Source organism: Vidua chalybeata, chromosome 3, assembly GCF_026979565.1.
Source record: "Vidua chalybeata isolate OUT-0048 chromosome 3, bVidCha1 merged haplotype, whole genome shotgun sequence".
Taxonomy (NCBI): domain Eukaryota; kingdom Metazoa; phylum Chordata; class Aves; order Passeriformes; family Viduidae; genus Vidua; species Vidua chalybeata.
The window spans coordinates 40,863,928-40,887,588 of record NC_071532.1 but is presented as its reverse complement, the minus strand read 5'-3'; positions in this window follow the sequence as shown (position 1 = coordinate 40,887,588).

Below are 23,661 nucleotides of genomic sequence, written 5' to 3'. Positions count from 1 at the left end.
GGGAAAAACCAACCAAAAACCCAATGAGCAATGTTGTGTTCTGAAGGAGAAGTAAATCACTTGGTTAATGTCTCCTGTTCTGCAGCCTTAGTTCTTGGGCTTTAGGAAGTTCTTCCCACAAGATATATTGAGGTCAACAGAACAATCATTTAGGGATTTCTTTATTCACTTCCCCCATAAATTGGTAACAGAGCCTGCTTACCTTTTGCAAGACATATTAGTAAGTTTAAAGTTTTACTTCAAACTGTTAATGGTCACTGGGTTATGGGAGATGTTTAGCTCTAGGGGTTAAATAGAAGAAAATATTCCTAATTCCTGTACACAGACAGTCTAAACTGACCAAACTAACCAAAGTGTCTGATGTCTTCTGGTCAGGAGCTCCCAGAGTGCTTATCCTTTTCTTCAGTCACTCCACCCTGAGGTAAAGGCTCTGGCAGACACCTGTGCTCCACATTCATCCCTCTAACACATTTAACATGTGGTTTATGCATGTCCTTAGTGGTGCACTGATTTGAAAGAAAAGAGCAAACTTCATGCTGGAATTCAAGGCTTTTTCCCCACTGCTGGTAGTCATCTTTTAATTTCAGCTTTCCTCTTTGATCTTTCTGCACAGCATCCTGCTTCGGCCATGGGCTGGCACATCATCTCTGGGACACGGGTGGTGGTGGCAGTGCTCACCCCTGCACTCGGCACATGTGTATGGGCACATCCCCCCTCCTCACATGCATCCTCCATCCCAGAGGATAAACAGAGCCCAGATGCTTTACCCTCACTCCTTTGGGTCAAAGCCTGTCAAAAGCCTGATGCTCAGGGGAGGCAGGCATGCTTGTCAGGGAGTGAGGATCCCCAGGGCTCGGGTCAAAGAGAGCTGTTTTCAGCCAAGCCTTGCACACATCTGCTTCTTGAGAGGTTGAGGCCAGCCAGACAGAGAGCAGAGCCGTTTGTCTCTAACACCCACACCAAAAGTGTCTACTAATCTTCTCCCTATCACTGCAAAAAGCACTGGCAGAACACCACCAGACAGGCAAGAAAGTTTAGTTCCACTAGTAGAAGGCAAAAGGTACATTTTGGCAGGCAGGGGCTTGCCCCAGCAGCTCCCCCAGAGGAGTCAATCTCATCACAGAACTACAGGAAAAACTACAGGATCCTGTCAGCCACACACATGCCTGAAATAGGAAGCCCAGGATCTCACAGGGGATTATCAGCCACAGTGGTACATGCACACACCTTCCTTCCCATCTTTGCAGAAGCAAAGCAAACTCATATGCCTGGAGATACAACAAAAGCAAATTCAAAAGTCAAGGATAGCCTGGATCGCCATTTGACCCTACTAAAGCTGGGCTGTGTGGGCACAGGCTTTCAGCACTGTACCAGCCTCTGCTGGAGTTAACACATAAGTCCTGGGTGATTACTGTGAAGCTCAGTTAGTGATCATTAAAGGCTTTAGAGAAACAGGAGGGATGAACCTCTCATGCCTTATATGTACTCCAAACTATCCCCAAATTAGCAATTAGAAGTGCTGCCCAGTGCTGAAGGTAGATGAAAGTGCAAAGGTCCTGGTCCCTTGGGGCTTTTAAGCACATAAGTGATTTTGAGAATGTCTGAGTCTCCAGTAAATTTTACCAATGTCCTTAAAATAAAAACATTGTATGCTGTCAAAGCTGTGTAAGGTGAACTTTCTGGTGATTCTTGCTTCACTAATGTTAGGATGAAACCCATGTGCTTCTCTGATTTTTGTGACCTCACCACTCATAAGTAAGGTCTCCTGTCCAGTCTGTGGGGACCCTCTAGGTAAGGATGCACTGTGCATCAGGCACAGGATGTTCAGACCCTTTCTTTCATGTATGTCTCTGACTTTGGATACCAGGTTGGTTTTGAAAACACCTCCAGTGCTTCAGTGAGGCTGGGGGTAATTAAAAAGGGATCATGGTCCTCTGCAGTTAGGCAGGGCTTTGTATAACCCTGGATTGATGTAGAAGAAATAAATGTTGTGAGACATCCTCCATAAAGCATTTGGCATAGGAAATGGCAGAATCTTTGTGACTACACAGGCTGCAAAAGTCAGCACCCACTAGAAGACAAACCTTCCCTTGTGACTTGGTGACAGGATTTCAACAATATGCCCTTGTAAATATCAGTGGACCACTGAGTGCTGCTTAATTCTCATCCGGATTGAATAAATTGCCCCAGCAACTCCCAGCCACTGGCCAAGAAATTATATAAAGAGTCACCAAGAGGCAAAAAAACTTCTCCTGTGCAATTTGGGGGTAAAAGTAGGACTTGACAACTTTTACTATGCCCCACATGGAAGAGCAGTGTTGCTCTGCATCTGGGAGGGAATGAGTTTCCTTCTCCTGTGCAATTTGGGGGTAAAAGTAGGACTTGACAACTTTTGCTATGCCCCACATGGAAGAGCAGTGTTGCTCTGCATCTGGGAGGGAATGAGTTTCAACAGGAGCCCCTAACATGGATGCATCCAGCAAGCATCCCCTTCCCCCAGCTTCAACTACTCCCTCAAGGGCCTGATAGTGATTTTCAGCTGCTCTTTCTACCTTCTGATGCCTTCTGAAGACCTTGCCTCCTTCTTCAGATGTCTCCTAGCAGATATAAGACCTTCTATAGCAAAGAACTTAAGTCTAAGAACTTACATGAACAGTTGTCAAAAGGACAGCTTCTCCTTTTCCTTAAAAATAAGCATTCCCTCCATCTCTAGGCTTCAAACACTGGGTCTTGAACCAAACCCCACCTGCCCTTCCAGGCATCATTTGCAATCTGACAACTTTGAAACATAAGCAATAGCTGAATCTGAGGAAGTGGGGGAGGGAGAAGATCTCCAGAGATCCCTTTCAACTGCAACCATTCTGTGATAAGAGGAGGGGGAAAAAATCCCAGAAAGCAAACTGCACTAGTTTGTTGAGTTTCAGATCTGCCAAGTGTTCCCTGCCACTTCTAATCACAAGTCAAAGTAATCCTTTAAGAGGTTTTGCTTGAGGGAGTTCTCCAAGGAGAGTCACAAAGTGGCACACCACTGACACGGCTCCAACGTTCTGCTATTAAAATGCTAGAGAAACCTGAGATTAGACAGACACTGACACAGGTTTCTTGTAACAGCAGCCAGTAAGTGCATTCACTTCTGAACTGCATCTTTATGAGTGGCACTGACCCAAATATAAGGTTTAAGCCCAAGTAATAATTTAGATTTTACTTTTGGAGTAACAGTTGAGCTGCTTAAGGGAAGCTTGACTAAGGCGACAAGAAGATAGATTTCCAGTGTCTGCAACCACATCTCTACAGCATCTGAGCTCAGCTTAGGACCCTCATGTGCCTCTAGCCTTTGAAACTGGTATATGATGGTCCTCTCTAAGTTCATCTCTTTGGTGACTCATAAAAGAAAAGGAATGATGATATTTGACCCAGAAACTCTGTACCAGAAGGTAGGCATTGCAGCAGTAAAGTAAAAGCCTGGATCTTTCCACTCAGGGACTTCACCATTTCAAGGTAGCAGCAATGACATAATTGGATTCACTAAAAAAATTCTACCTTAATTTTTTTTTTAATTCAATATTTAATCCAAAACAATGTTGTGAACATTTTCCCCCCAGATGAAACCTCACAGGTTCATTGACTGAGATAAAAACCTGTGTCCAAGTGTGGAGAGAAACAAAAAAACATTGGCTCCCATCATTTGCCTGTTCTGCACAGGGATGTCCTGCTCAAAGAGTTTCTTCCACCTACTGCTCATTTCTATTCTGCATCCCACATTGGAGGCCCCTTTTTCACTACCTTCTTATCTTCTCTACTAGTTGATAAAATGAGTAGCATACACTTGCCAAGAAGCAGCTCAGTCCAAGGCAGCAGAGACACCCTCCATGCCGTCCACTCAGGGGCAGGAGTAGGGAGTTTGCCATTCCCATCACTGTATCTCAGCTTCACACTAAGAGGGGGAGGGAGGGACTGTCTCACCAATGACCTACCAAAACCAAGAGAAGTGAATGCAGTGATTAGTTAAGCTCAGTTCATTGGCAGATATACCACATTTCTTGCAGCAGTCAGAGAAGAGATTGTCTAGATAAGGGCAAGATAATCAGGAATGGTTGGCAGACTGCAATTCCCTCTTTGTAGGGCACAATATCCAATCCACAGGGCCATTTCTTCCTTCCCTACCTCACAGCCCTTTGATACTACTAATTCCTATCTGCATATAAAAGACCCTGTTTTCATCATGACATGGGCTAATTAACCGATTCTGACACAGTAATTAGCTGGTAAAAGTTGGTCTACATTTTCTTACTTAACATAAATGCTGTAGTTCTTTTTTGGTGTCATAGAAGCGTTTGAGTGTGGCTGGGCAGCCTCGCTGCACTGCACTGTTCCACAATACGAAAGAGTGGCTGTGCACAAAGTGACAGGCATCAGCAGATGCAAGAGGACACAGTAGGTCTAGGGAAAAGTCCACACCTGCCTCAGAACTCCCTCCACCAGTGACTCTCTAATATCTTGTTGAGCCAAGTCCTACTTCAACACAGACACATTTTGTATGAAAGCTCTGGCACATCCATATCGGTGTCAGATGATGCTTAGCCAGTTTTAAAGTAGCTGTGTGATTCTAGGAGCCTGTTTTGACCACAGCCATGTCACAGCAGGTGGTGCCAAATAGTCTGCAGAGAGGGAATAACAGCTCTATTGAGCCCCACTGAACCAGGGAACTGGATGCACATCCCCAGGAGTGCTGGCAAAGCAGCATTTCACATGCCATTTTGAACCACACATATCAGCTTACTCTGCAAATGCGACTGAGTTTTAAAGCTCAAATGCTCTGCACAACATGATATTTCTTCTCACCTTCCTTCCCCATTCTCCACCCTCAGGGCCATATTTCCCTTTTCTCTATTTCTAACTTGGAGACTTCTGATGAAGTTTTAGTAACTCTCTTGACTCTCTCATGAGCAGCAGGTAAGTAATATTGAAGAACAAACAGTATCTTCAGCCCAGAGCAGATGCACTATGTGACTGAGACAAAGAGAATATTCCATTTATTTTTATTTCTTATCCTGACTTTCTCAGAACAAGCCAAAGACAGCTATCCCTCTCTAACACCCATCAGTCCACACACTAGGTCCAGTCGTGGTTCTGTTGAGGAGGGCAGGGCTGTCTTTCTGCACCCCTCTGCTGGGGGTCTGACAGGTGAACCAGTCTTCCCTCCTCCCATACCTCTCACTAGTGTTACTGAATCCCAGTGCCAGCAAAATTAATGGCAATTCACAGCCACTACTCTCTGGGACAAAGGCTGGCCATACTCTGGATCAGCTCCTGGATTTTGGTCTGAAATAAGAGTCTGGGCAGGGTACTGGGAGGGGTACTGAAATCATCCACGTTTCAGAGAGGAACACATGAAGTGTGCTCAGAGAAACCCTGTTGTTATAGGCCACTATGAAGATACCACCATCTCATAGCAGATGGCAGCATCACATGCTGCAGCATTTTTTTAAGTGCTTTATATGCCAGGAAGCAGTCACATCAGGTTAGCAGTTCACAAGCACACTGAAGTTCAGAAATTAATTTACTGCTGTTTTAACTCTTACCAAATGGCACTTGTGAGCCCTGCTTTCCCTCCATTACTATATTGCTATTTCCCTGCCCCCAGTAAATGGAAGATGCATTTTATGTGGTTTTTCCCCCAGTGTGAATTCCTCGAAACACATGATTGCTCAGAAAGACTCTTCATGGTTACTTCCTGGCATGGGTCATCTGCCTTGCCTGGTTTTGTACATCTTTAAGGAAAATACTTTAACTAGATCCAAGGTCCAACAAATAATGGTTACAGAGCCCACAGAAGCATGACCTTCACTAGTGGGATGCCGACAACATTAGTAATGCAAACTCTGTAACACAAAACAGAGTCCAGTCAAATATTGAGCTGGTGTTATGAGCTGAAGTTGTCCCGTTGCTGTTCTCCATTAAGCCTGAACTGTTGAGTACCAGATGTGTTAGATGGTCACTTCACAAACCTCTTCAGCATCCTCAGTTTCAGGAGGCATGAAGAGTGCTCAATATCTTAGTGAAAGGGTCAGTTATTTAACCCATGTCGTGATGCCTTGATGTTGATGATTTTCAAATTTATCTCTCAGTCCATTTAATAATGTGTAAGGTGTTATAACTTAGCCACAACCTCTTGTTACAGGTGGATATGTAAGTAGTCACACTCTTCAACAGCTTCTTTAGAGAATATTACTCTTCCATGAGCTTATGAAAGTGTTCCCTCTGTCCCAGCAGAGACATTAGCAAGTTAAAATAATTCTCAAATAAATTATTACTGTCAGAGATAACCAAGCAATTACCAAAGTCAAGAGGGAGAGCTGGGATTCAAGCAGTGAAATGCCAGTGAGCAGCCTGAGGTGAGCCATCTCTTGTGGGGACTGAGCCCCTGAAATCACAGTGTTAAGACAGAGAATCAGGGATGTTAGAAGTCAAACAGATGAAGTGGACTGAGTTTAATCCCAGAGGTGAACAATGTAAAGTGTGATCAGTGATTTTTGTTAAGATTGCTTGCATTTGCAAGACTAACACCACAGTAAGAAAATAAGAACATAAGTTCCTGGAGTATATTTAAATAAATCCCTGATTATGCTGTGCCTTAAAGCAAGTTCAAAGGGTGGTAAAGTTTTCCTGCCTCCTAAATGTACAATTGAAGCTCCACTCCCTAAAAGACAAATTATCGCTGTCAACCAGAGCACAGACTGAGGAAAGGCAGCAGCACCTTACTGGAAAGGTCCTCCTGGGGTTAAGAAAAAAAGCCACAAGACATGTGGCACATGAAGCACACAAGCACATCATGAAGCACTACCTGATAATTCTGTATTTCTCTAGCCCAAAATGGCCAGGTACCATGGGCTACAAATTCATGGATTATGTTATTACAGATCTCTATGGCTCTTAGCAAGCTCTGCATACTGGCCATGTGCAGAACTAGGAGTACTTCTCTAACCTCATTTTCTGATTTTCTTTCCTCCCCAAAAGCACATCAAGTCTTCCTTTTTCCAGGCTAAAGTTTGATGCTTTTGATCTCTCAGGATTGAAGACTCTGTTGCCTACCACAGAAGCTTATTTTTCTTATCTCTTCCTCCATATCCTTTTTAGTCTGTATGGGCACAAGAAAATATTCAGGACAGACATCAGGCAATGAGATCTGTGACATCAGTCAGATTTTAACTGCAGAGAACATACTTAGCACACACACTGCGCTGGTCTCAGGCTGAGTGCCATGTGGGGACATACCTGGCAAAACCTGGACACTGGGACTGCTACTGTAACACAGGTGTTTGTAACTGGCCCATGCCAGCAGGCTGTACAGGGCAGAAGGACCAACTCTTTGCCCTGCCCTCCTGCCTAAAATGCCTTGTGCAAGGGCTGGCCCAAGGCACTGCAAGCATGGGGGCACAAACACAGAGGAATGAGCATCACCCTCCTCTTCTGCAGTCAGGGAAGAAAGGGGCTGCTTTTGAAGAAGGAAGGGATCTCCCTGGAAGGCACCATGATCTGAGACACATTCCAGTGGCCAGCCCAAGACCAGGACAAGCCTGGTCTATGCCTGACTCTGACCTCCCATGCAACTGGTTCAGGTGGCTAAAATTTAGGCAGGGTTTTAGGTAGGGTTTTTGTGTGCCACAGCTAACCCAGAATCTTTCTTGTCAGACCTGTGACCTGCCCCTAGAACACTCATGGGGCTCCACTATCCTTGTATTTTCTCCACCAAATTGGTTTCCAGTTCCTCTACTTGTGGTCTGACCTTGTATTTGGATATTCCCAGTGCTGAAGAAGATGATCACAGCGCTCTGTGATGCTACAGGGGAGGAAGAACACTGATTCAATTGGCAGCTCACCCCAGCTCTGGTGCCTAGTTACTTTGGGAATGCAGAGGAGGCAGGCAAGCTCCAAGCCCAATTGAGCAGCTCTGCAGGAAGCCCATGGAGGCCACTCAGGTAACAAGTGCCAGTTCAGCCCAGAGGCTGCTCCAGGAGCAGGCAATTAAAGAGCACGGCAGCCTGTCACCTGTGTCACTCTCCCAGACATCATGTGGGGGTGTGAATGCCAGAAAAGGATGCCCTTTCTGACAGCCCCAGGTCTCAGCACTCCACAGTGGATGGGCAGCTAGAGCAGTTCCCTCTCACACAGACAACGTGCCCCATCCCCACACTGCTGGGACACCTTTGAGGGGCAGAGGCAGAGCTTGCTTTCTCTGACCTATTACGTTGATGGCCCCTGTGATGGAGACAGACAAGAACTATGCCAGTTAATAGCACTTGTAATGAGGGAGAGAAACAATTCTTTTTCCAGTTGAGATTGATAACAAGGCTCCCATGGGTACCTATGGGAAGTGGATTAGGACTGTTACAGGAAATTAAGATGCACACAGAAGAGTGCAGAAGGAACCCTGGAGAGGAGTTTCAAAATTCTTGTAGCCTGATGAGAAATGATTCACTTATTTTCCCAGGTGTATTTTAAGAGATGAGGCACAGTTGGCCATGTGGAAGAAATACCATGCCATTCACTGGTTATGGGTAAACTGCTCAGCTCTAAAGCTCTTCCCATACTCCAACAGATGTAAATGCAGGTATCATTCTCACCTTCCTCTCCAGGTAACGGAGGCCTCACTTCCAGTGCACTTCACTTGAAAAAAAAGTAGGGAGCCAGTAACAACTGGCCTTATTATTTACTAGGGTACCAGATGCAATGTGTTCCTTTAGCACAGACTCAGCTCAGAGGTGGGAGAGCTGTGCTGGCATCTGAACCAGAGCAGCAGCTCTGTTGCACAGATGCCAGTAGCCCTAAAACACCAGCTCAGAACAGGGCTCAAGGCATGCTGGAGAAGAACAAAACTTTTTCTGAACAGAAAACATTTTCTGCAGGCAGAAAGGTCTTAACTTCAACAACCACATCATGGTTGTCCTGTTCAGGGCTAAGAGTTATATTTGTGGGTCCCTTCCAATTCAGGGCACTTCATGATTCTATGATATGCTCCCAGCTGATTAGAGTTTATTCCTTCCCAGTCTCTACTACCATCTCCAGTCTGGAGTCAGATCTTCACCTCTCACATGATGAGTCATATCTCCCAGCAAGTCTCAATGGCCATTAAACCAAAATCACTGTCAGCCTGACTTGTCCTCTGCTTTCAGCCCAGTCAGCAGCAGAGACAGCATTCCCTGCTCGGGGCCAGTTCTTTCCCAGCCCATGTGCTCAGGGCCTGCTCACCCTTCCCTCACATGCAGGTGGCCTCTGCCATGCCAATTAGTATCAGTTGTGCTTTTTCTTCCTGATAAGAACAGGAGCATTTGGGACAGAAACCAAACAGCCTACCTGACTTCACTGAACAGCCAGGTCCCAAACAGCTGATGCTGCATTATCAGCAAGGACCACATCTGAGTACTGGCTCATTAGTTATCTCTCCTCTGGCCATTTAGAGCAAAACGAACAGAAAATGCTCATGGTCTCTGAAGAGTTGCTCCTTTCCAAATTCAAGGCTTGCCTCCATTTTCTGTCTTTCAACACTTGAAAAATGTTTGCTTTCTCCAGGTAGCTAGGACTAGCACATAGTTCAGTTTAAGCCAAAAGAGTGTAGTTTCCCATGGTAATAAGCTTAACATTTCTGCCTGACAGCCCAGTGAAGCAAGTAGCATTTACAGACCCAGAAGGCCAGAGTGTACACTGCCACTCCAGGCTGCTATCATCTCCCAAATTGTGCATGGACAACAAAAACCCACAGATCAGAACTTACTCAGATAATAGTATTTCAAGTGAATAAACAGGACTGTCTTTGTCCTCCATGGCAGCTCCTTACTGTCTGCACCCTTGGCTGCCAAATGTAACAGCATAACCAGGGCACTGGAATGAAGACTTTGTTTATCTTTTATTTGTGGGACTCCACAGATAAAGCAGAATAGAAAAACCACTGCTCCCCTCCCAAACAGCAGTAAAACCCTGTGATTAGACTTCTCTGAAGAGCTGCATCTCACTAGCATTTGAGATTCTATCCCAATAGGAATATAATAGCCATGTTTCTCCTATATTATCTCCTTCTGTTTGTCTTACAGGAGCCGAAGAGGCTCTACTGATTTTCCAAGGAGAGGAGTGCTCAAGCTTCTCACTGGTTTCTAAGGAAGTTGCAGGTGCTACGACCTGTGAGGATGAGGATCCTTCAGGTCAGGTGCTTACATACATAATTTGAGTCAAGTTTGTTCCATTTAGCAACAGCTCAGATTGAGGCTCAGGAGGTCAGTCATGAAGGGTTGAACAAAATTACTGCAAAGCAGAAAAAGTCTTGGCAGGCCCAGGAAGAGCCATGCCCCAGAAGGCCTTAGAACAAGCAGAGTGAAGAGCAGTGCAAGGTTGTGCTTTTGACCATCCAGTGTTACATTGGAAACAGCTTCACTTTTAAGAACTATTTCATAGAAGATGTCAATGAATTAGTGATGGCAAAAGCCTGCAAGTGCTTCCAACCTTTTAATCTGACTTTGAGTCCTTTCAGTTTGATTTCCCAAGTATTGTTGCACTTCCTTGAAGTGCCTGGAGAAGAACTTCAATTACAGACTTTTGTTGCCTCTCAAAAGTCAGCTCAAGAGTAGTCTCCTGCATTCTCTTTTTTTTGTAGTTATGGTGAAAAGGGATCTTTCAGAGTTATTTTTGAAATGCTGACATAAAAGCCCATCTAAGATTAGCAAAGTACATGCTTGCTATACACCTTTAAGGCCTCCAGCAAGCTTCTCCCTTATTTAGCTGCTATATTCAGCTCTCTAACACTGCACACTCTGTCTTACTCTTACAGACATCAGGAGCAGATGGAGAAGGGTGAACATAAAGAATGCAGGGGATACCCAATTCTTTACCGTATAGAACAGTAGTAGGTTTCAAGTGAGAGCTCTCATCTGTCCCAAACATACACCATAAATGCAGCTGGTGAGGGGGGAAAAAATGAGCATTTGTAGCATAGAGGTCAGAGGCAATATGGCCCTCTTGGCCCTCATTCATTTTGGCTCAGCCACAGAACATCTGCAACAAATTAATTTCCCTTGGTGTGTTGCAGCCCCCTTGCTGCACGCAGGCCGTGTGCTCAGCATCTGCTGCCTTTCCTCACAAGTTCATACTGTACTTTCAGCCAGTTGTCACAGCACTTATGACTGTGGGCTTTCAAAGTCTTTCACAACTGTGTGCAAGATGGATCTTCAATCCCAAAGCTGACACAAGACCTCTATGTTAAATTTCATACAGATGAGAAATTGAACTTGGCTCTTCCTACAAGGTAAGCCAGGTACAGAACTTCAAAGGACCCACATCCCATCAAAAGCTTTACATTTTCCGAAGGAGACTGGATGGGTAAGTCCCTACTTTGGAATGCTGTTATTTTGAACATTTATACTTTTCCCTACCATTCCAAACCCAAGGTAGCATGTAAACTATTTCATTGTACTGCACATTTTTACTGCCATAGAGCAGCAGCTGTAAGTTATGAAAGAACAATTGTTTTGAAATTGTTCACCAGAAACCCATCAAGAGTAGTATTGTGTAAAGATTGGAGGTTTTTTCTTAAAAGAATTTACAGCTTAAAACATTTATTTCAGAAAGGGTGTCAACTTTTGAAGATCCTTTCTCATGCAAGGTGCAAAGCTCAGAAGAACATGATGTAAACAGGAAGAGGATGCAAGGTCTATAAACACAGAGCTGCCAGAGATTGACGTGAGCTACAGCAAGTCAACAACTTCTCATTCCTTAAATTCCTACTTCTCAAAGCTTCCTGCAACAGACAGGCCCTTCCTCCTCCGTTAGCACCTCCTGTTCAGTTTCCTTTGCCACCAGCTCAGAGGAACACCCTGCAAACATACTTCAGTTGGGAATTAACTCATCCAGCACTGTGTACCAGAGAGAGGAGATTTCCCTTTCCAGGATGGGGGACACTCTTCTGCACATCAATGCAACATCATTGCTGGGTGAGGAGCCTTGAAGGCAAGTAAGTAACTAGTGAAGGGTGGGGGAAAAGAAGCAAAACACTAAACCTGGAGTGCTCACTTGCCAAAAGGCTGTGGTGGCATGCAGCAGCCCTCTGGAGACCAGGGCTATGAGGCCAAACCCATGGGCAGGAAGAGCTGCCTCCAAAACCTGTCCTCACACCAAACCAGCTGATGCTCTGGGGAATTACACTAGCTCACCTTGATAACGCACCTGCTAGGATACCTTTGTTGTGGTCCCATTCTCAGCTGGGTTTGGGCCCAGAGCTCAGCATGCCATCCCCTGGCTGCTGAGGCAGGACATGCCCTTCCCTCTGCTTTTGTCCAAGGTTCAGTTTTCACCAATAGGAATTGCTGCTGTGGAGCACCACAATTTGCTCAAGGCTGTGGTTACAGGACCCCATTAGAGCTTATGTTTTTTTCATTTACTTAAGCCTGAAATAAATGAACAATCCTGAACAGGAAATCCCAAACATTAAGAAAAGGGTCTGGGATAGCTCTCATGGGTTTTCCTCTATTATACACATAGAATCCCTCTATTATATATGGAGAATTGTACTGCCCCTTTAGCACGTGAAGTCTCAGATCCCATAGTTAAAAACCTCTCTGCTCTCTAAATGCTTCCTCCACACACTTGCTTTTCCTGGCTGTTTCTCCAGTACGACTTTGCATAATTTGGGGTTCCATTCTCACCCAGTATTTCACAGTAGGAAAAGGTAGAAAACTCTGAACGGTAAGGAGAAGAGAGGCTTCATGCTCCTTTGACAGAACTAGCAGGTGATCCTGTGCACATGTTTGTGCTCTTATGACTGCAGAGCAGCTCATGGTGAGCAAGAATAAATATACAACAACAAATAATCAAGACTAAAAGGTACATCATCAGTAGTACTGCCATTTACAAGGTGTGTGCATCTAACAATATGTACAGAGAGGCAGCAGACAGCATTTTGAATTTCACTGGTAATACAAATATGAATTGGCCTCGTTTTAATGACCTTTATCTGTTATCTGATGCTTCAGCTTGGTCCAGCAAAGGCTACAACAAACTGACAAATGTTCTGTACCCATCTTTGCTGTGCACTAGGAATTGCTATGTGGGGGGTAGCTAGCAAGGCTGAGTTCCAAGTGAGGGGAAAAGCCAAACCCACTGTTTCCTTGGAGTAATACTGTAAGCAACAGGGCTTTCTATTAAATAGCTAAGCACTGAGGCACAGGATCTGTTTGCAGGTTTATTGAATGCCAGTGCCTGCTGGAACCAACCTGTATGCACAGGACTGTTCCCTTCCTGACTGTGGCAATTCAGCAGGAGCCAGATCACACCCTGCCCCAGCCTGTGCTGCTGCCAGCTGCCCTCAGGAAGTGCTGGAGCAACACAGCAGCATGTTGAGACGCTACGGGAGAAGCTGGGACAGTGGCAGGGACATGCTCCAAGTGCCAACTGCCCTGCTGCTCCCTGTTATTCATTGCCCTTCCATAAAGCTTTGTGCCCTGCTGGTACTCACTGCTCTCACCCAGCAGAAAGAGCAAAATTCTTAGGTTTGAAGGAGCTGACAGTGTTCCCCTTCCCCACTGACAAGAGTACCTAGGTGCAGGCTCCTACAAATTGTTTTGATGAACTTGGATGGGGGAATTGGTGTTGACAGAAGAAGAGCCACCAGCCAAAACAAAGTTCAGCTTGGATCAAGGCTGAGCTGCCTTTCAAGCCTGACTAACCACAAATATGAACGACAAAGCCTTCCCTTCCTGCGCACCTTCTGCCTCCCCTTGGATCACGCAAAAGCAGAGGGTGGATGTAAATGTGAGGCCATCTTTGACTTATTCTCTTTTTGAACAGGAGCCAGACTATACTGGAAACAGATGTTTTTAGGGGGATATTTTTTTCCTGGAAGTTTCCCATCTTCCCAGAGACACCCCTTACCTGAAATACTGTCAGAACTTACAGAATATTGTCATCAGAGCTGTGCAGGAAATATACTTCCTACCCTATTAAAAGAAACCTTCCTTCTCTACCCCTGGTGAGGAAATTATGCTTTGTTAGTCTTCTTACACAAGGAAAGGAAAGCAAAACAAAGTAACAAAAAAAACCATCAATTAAGAAACCACCTGTGTTTTTCACCATAGCTAGTGGGCAAGCAATTACACAGAATATGCAGAGTTGGAAGGGACTCACAAAGATCACTGAGTTCAGCTCCTTGTCCTGCACAGGATCATCCCAAGTGTCACACCTTGCTTGGAGATGAAGTTCAAACTCTTGGTCTCCCCAGGTCAGAGAGACTTTAATCTCGTTTTACATCCCTAATAATCACATGGGTCTCCAGGCTGCTGATACCTCACTAATGATATTTTCAGGAGATTTGGATGACATGAAATTTTTTGCAGGATGGCAACCTGCCTGAAGCCTGACCTCTGCTATGGAGTTGGGATAGGGAAGTTCACAGAGTACTTCTTGCAAGTAACTCAGAGCCATGGAAACTGCCAAAACAAAACCCAAAGAGCTTTCGATGGTGTTGACAGACAACTCCAGATTGTTATCCAGGACACCATTTACGAGCAAAGTGCAAGAGATCACCAGACATATGCAAAATACGTTGCAACTTCTGAGGAAAAAAGTTACCAGAGTCAGGTAAGAAAAGTGTCCCAGGCTGTTTTTCCCACTGTATTTCAGTCAAATGTATTCATCTTGCTTATGAAACTTGAGAGGGAGTTTCACACCATACAAATTCAGGGGTTCTTCCAGCTCATGCCTGGCCTTGTAAGCTGGGATAGGTGAACTCCTCAGGCAGGACAAAACCAGTTTGGCAGCTTTGCATAGGGAAATGCTTATACTGATAGGCAGGAGCTTTTGAACCAGGAAAGGCAGACACCCAAGTTGTATAGCTATTGTAGGCAAGGTGCTTCAGAGAGACTTTCAAAACTGCTGACCTAGAAGATCTCTGGAAACTATTTGTCATATTGCTTTGAAGTTGTAAGGAAGTCTGATAAGGCAAAACTTTACTTCCCTGTGTGCTCTCTCCACCCTTCTTCTTTACTCACATGAGGGGAATGTCAGGAATATCTGGTGCAAGAAATTCTGTACATGGTCCTATATAACACTCCAGTAATTGCCACTTTTGCCTTACACTTTCTTTTTTTTTCCATGGGAATAGCATTGAAGATAACAGTGCATATTTCAAAGCATGCAATGCTCCAGTACAAACAGGTTGACTTTGGGCAGAGAAAGTAATACCTTAGTGTTATGGATAGCCAGATCCCAAGAACAGATTTAATTCTTTAGTCCAAGAATGGAAAAAAAAACCCAAAACCTATTCTCAATGTCTTTAACCAGGCTGTGAAGCATAAAAGCCTTTTACACTGAAGTTGTCATACAGGCAGTTATAACAGATTTGTCCTAAGGATCAGCAACAAGAAATTCATTTTGCCTGATCTAGATTGAAGCAGATGAGTGCCAATATTTTGGCAAGATCTTGCTACAGCAAGATCTCAAACTACAGACTATCCTTTCCATTACAAAAACCAGAATAAATTTGCACATGCTGACACAGAAAGGTTCTTTTATACAACTTCCATAGATGCAGCTAAGAAACCCCCAAAATTAAACCAAGCGTTAGTTCATCCATATCTGTTAATGAATGTATAAATCAGGTTGCCGTAGATATCTATTATCTCTAACTTAAAACAATAGAAATGTGACATTGTATGATTTTTGAGGGGGCACATCTAATCACAGACCTTATTTTTCATTAGCAATACTAATGTGATTTTAGAGAAGTTAAAGGCAGTTCTTGCATAAAACTAGAATAACTCTTGATAGGATCTGCAAAATCCTAATTAGCATATGCCCAGAAGATAAAAAACATTTTCAAATGGGAAAGTTGAGGTTGTTTTTTTTTTTTCTACTATCTTTAAAGAGGTTGAAAAAACAAATTGCTGTTTGTTTTTGTTGATTGTTCACAGGGCCATTTACTAGAGTTCATTAAAATGTGAGTGCCCACAATATCATGATTGAGCCTTGACTACTTTCATTCTGTCAGTTGCTCCTACATGGAAACTCTCTGTGCCCATTTCAGACTGTGGAGAGAAAAAGAAAAATATTATGGGTTTAACAAAGGGAAGGGAAAAAAAAAGTCCTGGATCCATGGCATTATGGTGAAAGTTTCCAGAGGTTCCAAAACCTGACAAATTCAATTACCCTAATATCACAGACACTCAACCTGCCTGAAAAACTATTCTGTTTTAAACAGAATACTGGAACATAACCTCGTATTTAAAACCAAATTCAGGTAGCACCCTGATTAACCTTCCTGGTCACCATTTGCATTGCTAGGGTAGTTTGAAGCCAGAAATTTTGCTAAGCAGCTGCTTGAGGATCAGGCTTCATCACCAAATGCTCACCTGTTGCCCATTATCATTTCTATAAGCCAGGAGAGTCAGCAGTCCACCCTGCCACACCTGGAGTACACATTTCCCTCACAAGCCAACCAGCAATAACAACCTCTTGAGTGGTTTTTATTTTTAAGATAGATTTCTCTAGACCAATCTCTTTCTCTCCTTACCTTCTCTCTGGTAAAGTGGAGGTAGGCTCTGGGTAGGCTAATTCTTTTGTTCAAGGCTTGTAGAGCATGGTCTGGTTAAAGGCTGGAGCAGATAGTGAAGATGCATTATGGGAACAGTAGCAAACAGAGCTAGAATGGGATGCACCCAAGATCAACACAAAGCAGACATCAATAGCAGCAATGGGGCATCATTTATCATGGTAAAATACAAGACATGGTTACCTTGAGGCACTGTTTAAATCCCACTGCATCCTTCCAACTAGAACCCTGCAGTTTTGGCTATGGAGCAACTCCACTTCCTTTCCTTCAACGTGGCTAGTTTGGCATTGAGTAGGGCTTTATTGCCCATGTAGCTCTTTATACAGTGAAATGAGAAGACTCACCGAGAACTAGAGAACCAAAGAAATAAAGGTTCTTAAAACTAGGAAAAAAAAATGACATGGAAGCAAAATCGTCTAGATAAAGACTACAGGGTGAAAATCAGGGGCAGAGTGGGAATGAGGAGTTACCCTGGCCATCACATGCTGCTAATTCCTCTGGGTGGTTTTTACCCCCTCTTGCAGAAAGAATGAACAAAAGCAGTTTTCCTTTGAATGCCAATCAGGTTCTTTACCAGATACTCTTAAATCTAACTTTAAACCCTGATTGCTGCAATTCTGCCACATTAAAGCGATTCCGTGAAATAACACTGATTTATTCACAATGCTGCTATTTAGCAACCATAGCATCAGAGCAATACAGTTATGTTTTGATTTCAATTCAGTTGCCAACAGAGTAGAAGCCCCAGCGCAAAGCTGAGATATGCACAGCTGTTATAGTGGTCACACCCCAGTAGCTCTCTGCCCTTCCCCAGTTTAAAGTCTTTTAGGAAATGCCCCTCTGGAGCATGGTCTTGGGCTAATACACAGGGACTCACACCATTTACACAGGCAGATCCCCAAGAATGAGGGGGAATTTTCTCTGAGAAACAGATTGAGACCCCTCTTCACCCACAGACAAAAAGCTGGTTTCTGGAAGCAGCACCATCTGGAGAGGTTGTAGGAGCTGGGGTTTGAGGAAAGGGAAATACCATGTCCCAGGAGGACACAGCCTTTTCACATGAAAGAGATCTAAAAGCTGAAATTAAAAAACAGTTCAAAAGGAGCAATTCACTTTTCAGAGGGGAAATGAGAAGTCACCTCAGGCCAAAGCAAGAACAGTTCTTCCAGCAGACTTATTTCAGCATAGCTAGGACCAGTGCCTCCTAGCAAAAGGGATAGGTGCCCAGATCTCACTAGTCACGAAAAGTCTGACTAGAATAAGACTACTCTCAAATTTAACTCTATTGCAAACTTAAATATCAGAGCACCAGAGCTTCAACAAACAAAAATACAACTGCCTCCCCTGAAAGTAACACTTTTCAAAGGACTACCAATCAGGCAGCTAAAGGAATGCTCAGATACAATTAGAAAGGACACAAACACTTTCAGCAGCCAGTTTTTACCATGCTCTGTTCTGCTAATTGTAGCCAAGCTGCTGCACAAGGGTTTAGCATGTAGAAATAAACACTCACCAGTACTTTTTTTGCAGGTATCTATGAAGCCAAATCCAGAAAACTATACTTGCACCTCTCAGCATCTACAGCACGCACCCAAAGTCAATCAAGACCAACCTCACTTCCCAGCAGGGCCAACCTTATTCCTTAGCCCCCTGCAGAAGCACCTTATCACCAGAGACAGCTGACCAGCATTCACTACAGTTGCAGGTCAGAAGATTAATTACAGCTTTGACTACCACACTGGTGAATTAAATTACCTACATCAGGTGGCCTGAATGAGCAGAAGTATCCCATCCTCATACACAGTTACAACAGTAGCAGCCCAGGTTAATAGCTCAGCCTACCACACTACTGAAAGTCTTGGTGCTTGTCTTAATCTCATTTTGTTTTTTCAAGTGTCTCTGCACAATAAAGAATTCAATTTTGCATGTTCTATACACAGCTTTTTACCCAGAGTTGAAGTAGGTTAATGTTTTGGGAGGTCTATGTTTTATCTGGAGGCATAAGCTGATTTTAAGCAGAGCTTGCTAATGTGACAAAGCTGTGGCATGGAGGACTTCACCGGTGCTCCTTGAGGAAGTGGCTGCATTTCTTTAGTCTCCCTGGGCTGCCCCAGTTGGGCTTCTGCAGTGCTAGGAGGGTGCCATGTGCTCCAGAGAGCAATTGCCTCCCTCCTCTTCTCCCCTGTGCCCAGGAAAGACCTTTTTACAGTAATGCCAAAGACTCCATTTCTAGCTAGTGTGATACTAGAGGTTTTGTTACCCTCAATTCAAAAATAATAATGCTGTTGAAATAAAAGCATCCTGCTCTGTTCCTCCTAATTTTTGGAGACAGAAATGAGGCCACAGCATTAGTTACTTTCTCTTCTTGGGTCCCTGGGAATCCCTAGGGGCTCAGCACCCTGCTCTTAGGGGCCATCCCCAGCCAGCTCCCTGCTGGTTCACTGCTCCTTGGCAGTTGAAATCTCAAATAGTAAACACAATTATTTTATTTTATATCAAGGTTGCTGTGTGTGTCATGCTCCATGTAACAAAATGCAGTGATATTTAATGGGGTAAAAGGTGTTTTCTCAGAGCAGGATTTTATAAACCAGTAGTTTGAAACAGATTCCACTATGAAGCCACAGAAATTCCCCTTACCAAATTTTTTGAGTTCTGAGTCACCATCTGGAGGAGCTGCCTGGCTGTGGGGGTGGCCAACGGATCAAATTCAGATTGGAGGCCTCACTTGGGAAGACTAAAGTTAGGTGAGAGGAATCCCAACAAAGATGCTGCAACAGCTGCTGAGAGTATTTCTGGAGCAGCCACCAAATGAAATACAACATGAGTTTTTTGACAGGCTACGCTGCTGCTTTTAGAAATTAAGCTTTACAGCCCTGTTCCTGTTTTGGAATTCTTTTAACTGTGGGAGATGTGGGACATACTTTGGTTCATTACCTCCAAGAAGAAATAGATGCCTAAATCCCAGTGATTTCAATAGGAGCTGAGCTCTTCCAAATCTAGGGCTTTGGAACCCATCTATGATTTATCATTCCCTGTCCCATGGTTTGTCTGTACACATAACTAATCAGAATAAATTGGTAGACTGCATGATTTTTTTTCAAGATGGATTAACCTTTGTGAATACAAGCAAAAAGGGCAATACTAGATAAATGAGCAAACAGTTTTCTGCAAACTATGTCTGCATGCAGTAAAAATGGGCTGTGCACAACCCCCAAACACTAGATTGTCTGCTGGCAATGCTGCATTAAATTTTGGAGTGTACCTGGGCTTTCCTGTCTACTTTTTCTTACCCTGAACACTCTAAAGACATCCTGGGAAGAACTATCATTTCTCAGTCAGAAAGAACTGACATTTCCTAGAAAGGATTTATTGTAAGCATCAATGAAAATTTACTCCTATACTTGATACCCACTGGGAAAAGGGGAAGGGGTTTTTAAAATGTATTTAGAAGATAGGAAGAAGAAAAAAGATTATTTAAACAGTCACTGGAAGATTCTTAACCTTTACTAGGCAGATTTTTTTCATTGACTTTTCTTAAGTGACAAGGGGAAAAACACCCCAACAAAACCCCAACAAAAATCAAACCTACATACAACCCAGAAAAAAAAAGATTAGGCGTGTCACATGCATGACAGTCGGATAAGAGAGATCCTGGACTGGTCATTTAGCTTGCAAAATCAGACAATGTTGAGCTGTGAAATAAAAAAGTCTCAAAAATTGTAATTCCCAGAAATGTTAACTTGATTTATTACTGGCATTTGACCAGTAAAAGAAGGTAGGAAACAGTGGTTAGACAGTAACTAGTCATAGCAGACTGTCAAGTATTCACCAGATATTTGGGCAAACCAGCTGTCTGTTGTGCATGGCATCATGCAATTTCTGGCTGTAGCTCTGCACAGATGGCTGCAGCGTTCTGCTTGTAACAAAATGTAACACAACACAGCATAGCATAACATAACATAACACAATGTGAAGTAACATGGCACCCTGATGCATTATCTGCGTTACAACAAACCAAGCATGGCATGGTGGTGGACCCCATTTCCCAGTACTTCCTACCAGGAGGTGATGTGGGCACAGAATGGGAGGAGCTCAGAGTCAGCTTCAAATGAGAACGGTAAAACAACAGCTACAGAAAGAAATGTGTTGTAGACTATGACAAGTTGCACTCAGACAGGAGCCCAGCTGGAGTCAAATAAGACATGACTGCAGATTTGAAAAGACCTTTTTGCAGGAAAACAGCTTGATCTTGCCTGAAAACACATAGCAGACTGCAGAAATTTCTATAAGCAAAAAGAGGAATCTGGCTGTGAGTAAAGTGATTAAACAACAGCTTTAACATTCGGTGACAAATGTTTCAGTAGCATCTGAAGTCATTTGAGGGGCCCAATACTCCTTGTTTTAAAGAGTGCCACGGAGACAAGAAATGCCTTTAGAAAAGCAATGGAAAGCCACTGTGTGTAAAAGCAAAACCAGGCTCATTCTGATGCTGTTGCTCATTCTCAGCCGCTGCCTTTGCTTCTGAGGGAAGGTCCTATTTTAAGCTCCTTGAAATGGTGCAGCAACAGCTAAGCAGCTTGCTATGTGCCAGAGCATGTGGGAGTCTGGGGTGCAGAGGCCCAGCTTACCTCTCAAGCCACAAGACCTGTTGTCTTCAGGCTTATCTTGTAAATTTTTAAGGATTCTGTGAGTTCTGTGAAAATTTTATGGCCTTCAGTTGCTGGAGCAGGAAGTAGCAGTAGGAGCAGAAAGGTAGACAGTGGAATAAGAAGGAACAAGATTATTTTTTTTCCCACTAAAGAATTGTCTGACTTTGGCTAAACTCAAACACATACATGCACTCATAGTTGTCACTGGCATAAGACAAAATACAGGAAAAGTTATCTCAAAAGTAGGTTAGTTTTTTTGTTGTGGCTTAAACCCAGCCAGCCATCAAGCCCCACACAGCCTCTCACTCACTCCTCCACGAATGAGATAAGGGAGAGAACAGAAATGGTAAAAGATAAAATTCTCATGGGTTGAGATAAAGACAGCTTAATAGGAAAAGCAAAAGCCATGCACATAAGAAATGCAAAGCAATGAATTAATTTACTGCTTCCCATAAGCAGGCAGGTGCTCAGCCATCTCCAGTAGAGCTGGGCCTCATCATATGTAGTAGTTACTTGGGGAAACAAACACCATCACTTCAAATGTCCATCCCTTTCTCATTCTTCCCCACTTTATACACTGAGCACAATGTCATATGGTCTGGACCATCCCTTTGGTCATTTTGGGTCACCTGTCCTGGCTGTGTCCCCTCCCAGACTCCCATGCACCCCAAACTTCCTCACCAATGTGGACGTACAAAAGGCAGAAAAGGCCTTGGCTCTCTGTAAGCCCTGTTCATCAATAACAAAAATATCACTGTAATACCAAGCCTGTGTTCAGCACAAATCCAAAACAGAGCCCTGACTTTCCACTGGGAAGAAAAATAACTCTATCCCAGCTGAAACCAGCACACTTTTGTAAGTAGATAAATTAAGTGCATTGAACTATACTTGACTTTAAAGTGAATAATAGATATAATATTATACTACTTTTGGGTACTAAAAAACTGATCAAACCTTCTAAGATAGGAATTCCTCAAAAAATGTCTTGCCCTTCTTGGGCACAAAAATTAAGAAAATGAATTCTCCCAATGTATCTCTCCAGTTAAGGGCAACATTTAGTGGCTGAGAATCTGTCTGAGCTTTTCTGAGTACTGGGAGCACTTCAGCTAACCAGCTAAACCATCTTCCTTTTGGCATCACAACCCAGGAAGGCTCAGTTGACATAAGAACTTGTGGAGTCCAAGGTTGGCAGATGTAATTTAGGACACACCTTACATTGTCCCAGGGAATGTGAATTAGAAAAACTTGTTCCCTAACGATCATCCTGAAAGGCCAGTGAAGGAGCTGTGACTTGCCGTGGTGTGAGGAAGTGCTGCTGACATTGGCTTCTCAGGGCAGAGGAGAGCGGTCTCCTCCATGGGAGTTGGTATCATGGAATCGGCAGAAGGGAGAGGAGATTTCTGATTGTCCCTTACAAGCCTCAGCTGCTGGGGCAGGCAGGGCATCGCTCAGCCTTCAGTGCAGACTGCAAAGTAGTCCATCTGTGCACTCGGGACTCAGTCACTACTGCACACTTTGAAACACTGAAAAATGCATGCTTATAGTAAGCCCTACTTTGAAACCCCCATCCTCACGGCTCCCTGGGCAGAGGTATCCCTTTGGTTTCCAATAGAGCAAAGCTGATGGTGGTGGTGTGGGGGTCGTGGGATGGAGGGCTGGCTTGTGTTGCCCACCATGTCCAAGTCAGACCAAATTTGGGAAGAGGTATCTGTGAGGCTGCTTCTTCCCTGGAGCTCTGACAGAAGAGAAGTACGGAGGACTGGCCATTGCTGAAAGTCCCTTTTATAACCAATGCTGAATGCTCGTATTTGCTATTCATAATGATGCCACTTGTTCAGATGTGCTTACAATGGGAGCTTCCTGGTCCACACTCTTCCTCATGGACCTTTTCACAACGTTTGGCCCTATGGGTATCCAGCCAGGGCTGTGGCCATGGGCCCTGGAGCAATCTGAACTTGAGCATCTGTACGACTTGCCAGTGTGACAAGCAGCTGCCTCTTTACAACATATTCCTTTGTATCTGGATGGTGTTGAATCAAGCCCTCGATAAGCTCAAAGAGTGACTGTTTGTAGTTGTTTAATGGTTTTGCATGGCTTAGAACAGCAACTGCAACAAGCACAAACAAGCAAACCATGACAGGGAATGTTTCTCATCAGCTCCAGGCAGCATCTACAATCTTTCTACAATGTGTGTTTGATTTTTTTTTTTTGCGGGGGAGTGGGGGGGGGGGAAATGAAGCAACTAGGTCAGGATACTCTTTTTAGTAGGCAGGACTATTGCAGGAATGCCTTGTAATATGCTGCTAGTGACATGCTAGGCAGAAATGACAGCAAGCTCATGGAAATATATGGAAATTTGACATCCCACCTCTCTGTCCCCCTCCCCACCCTCTGGTATGGATGATTTTGAATCTGCTTTCACGA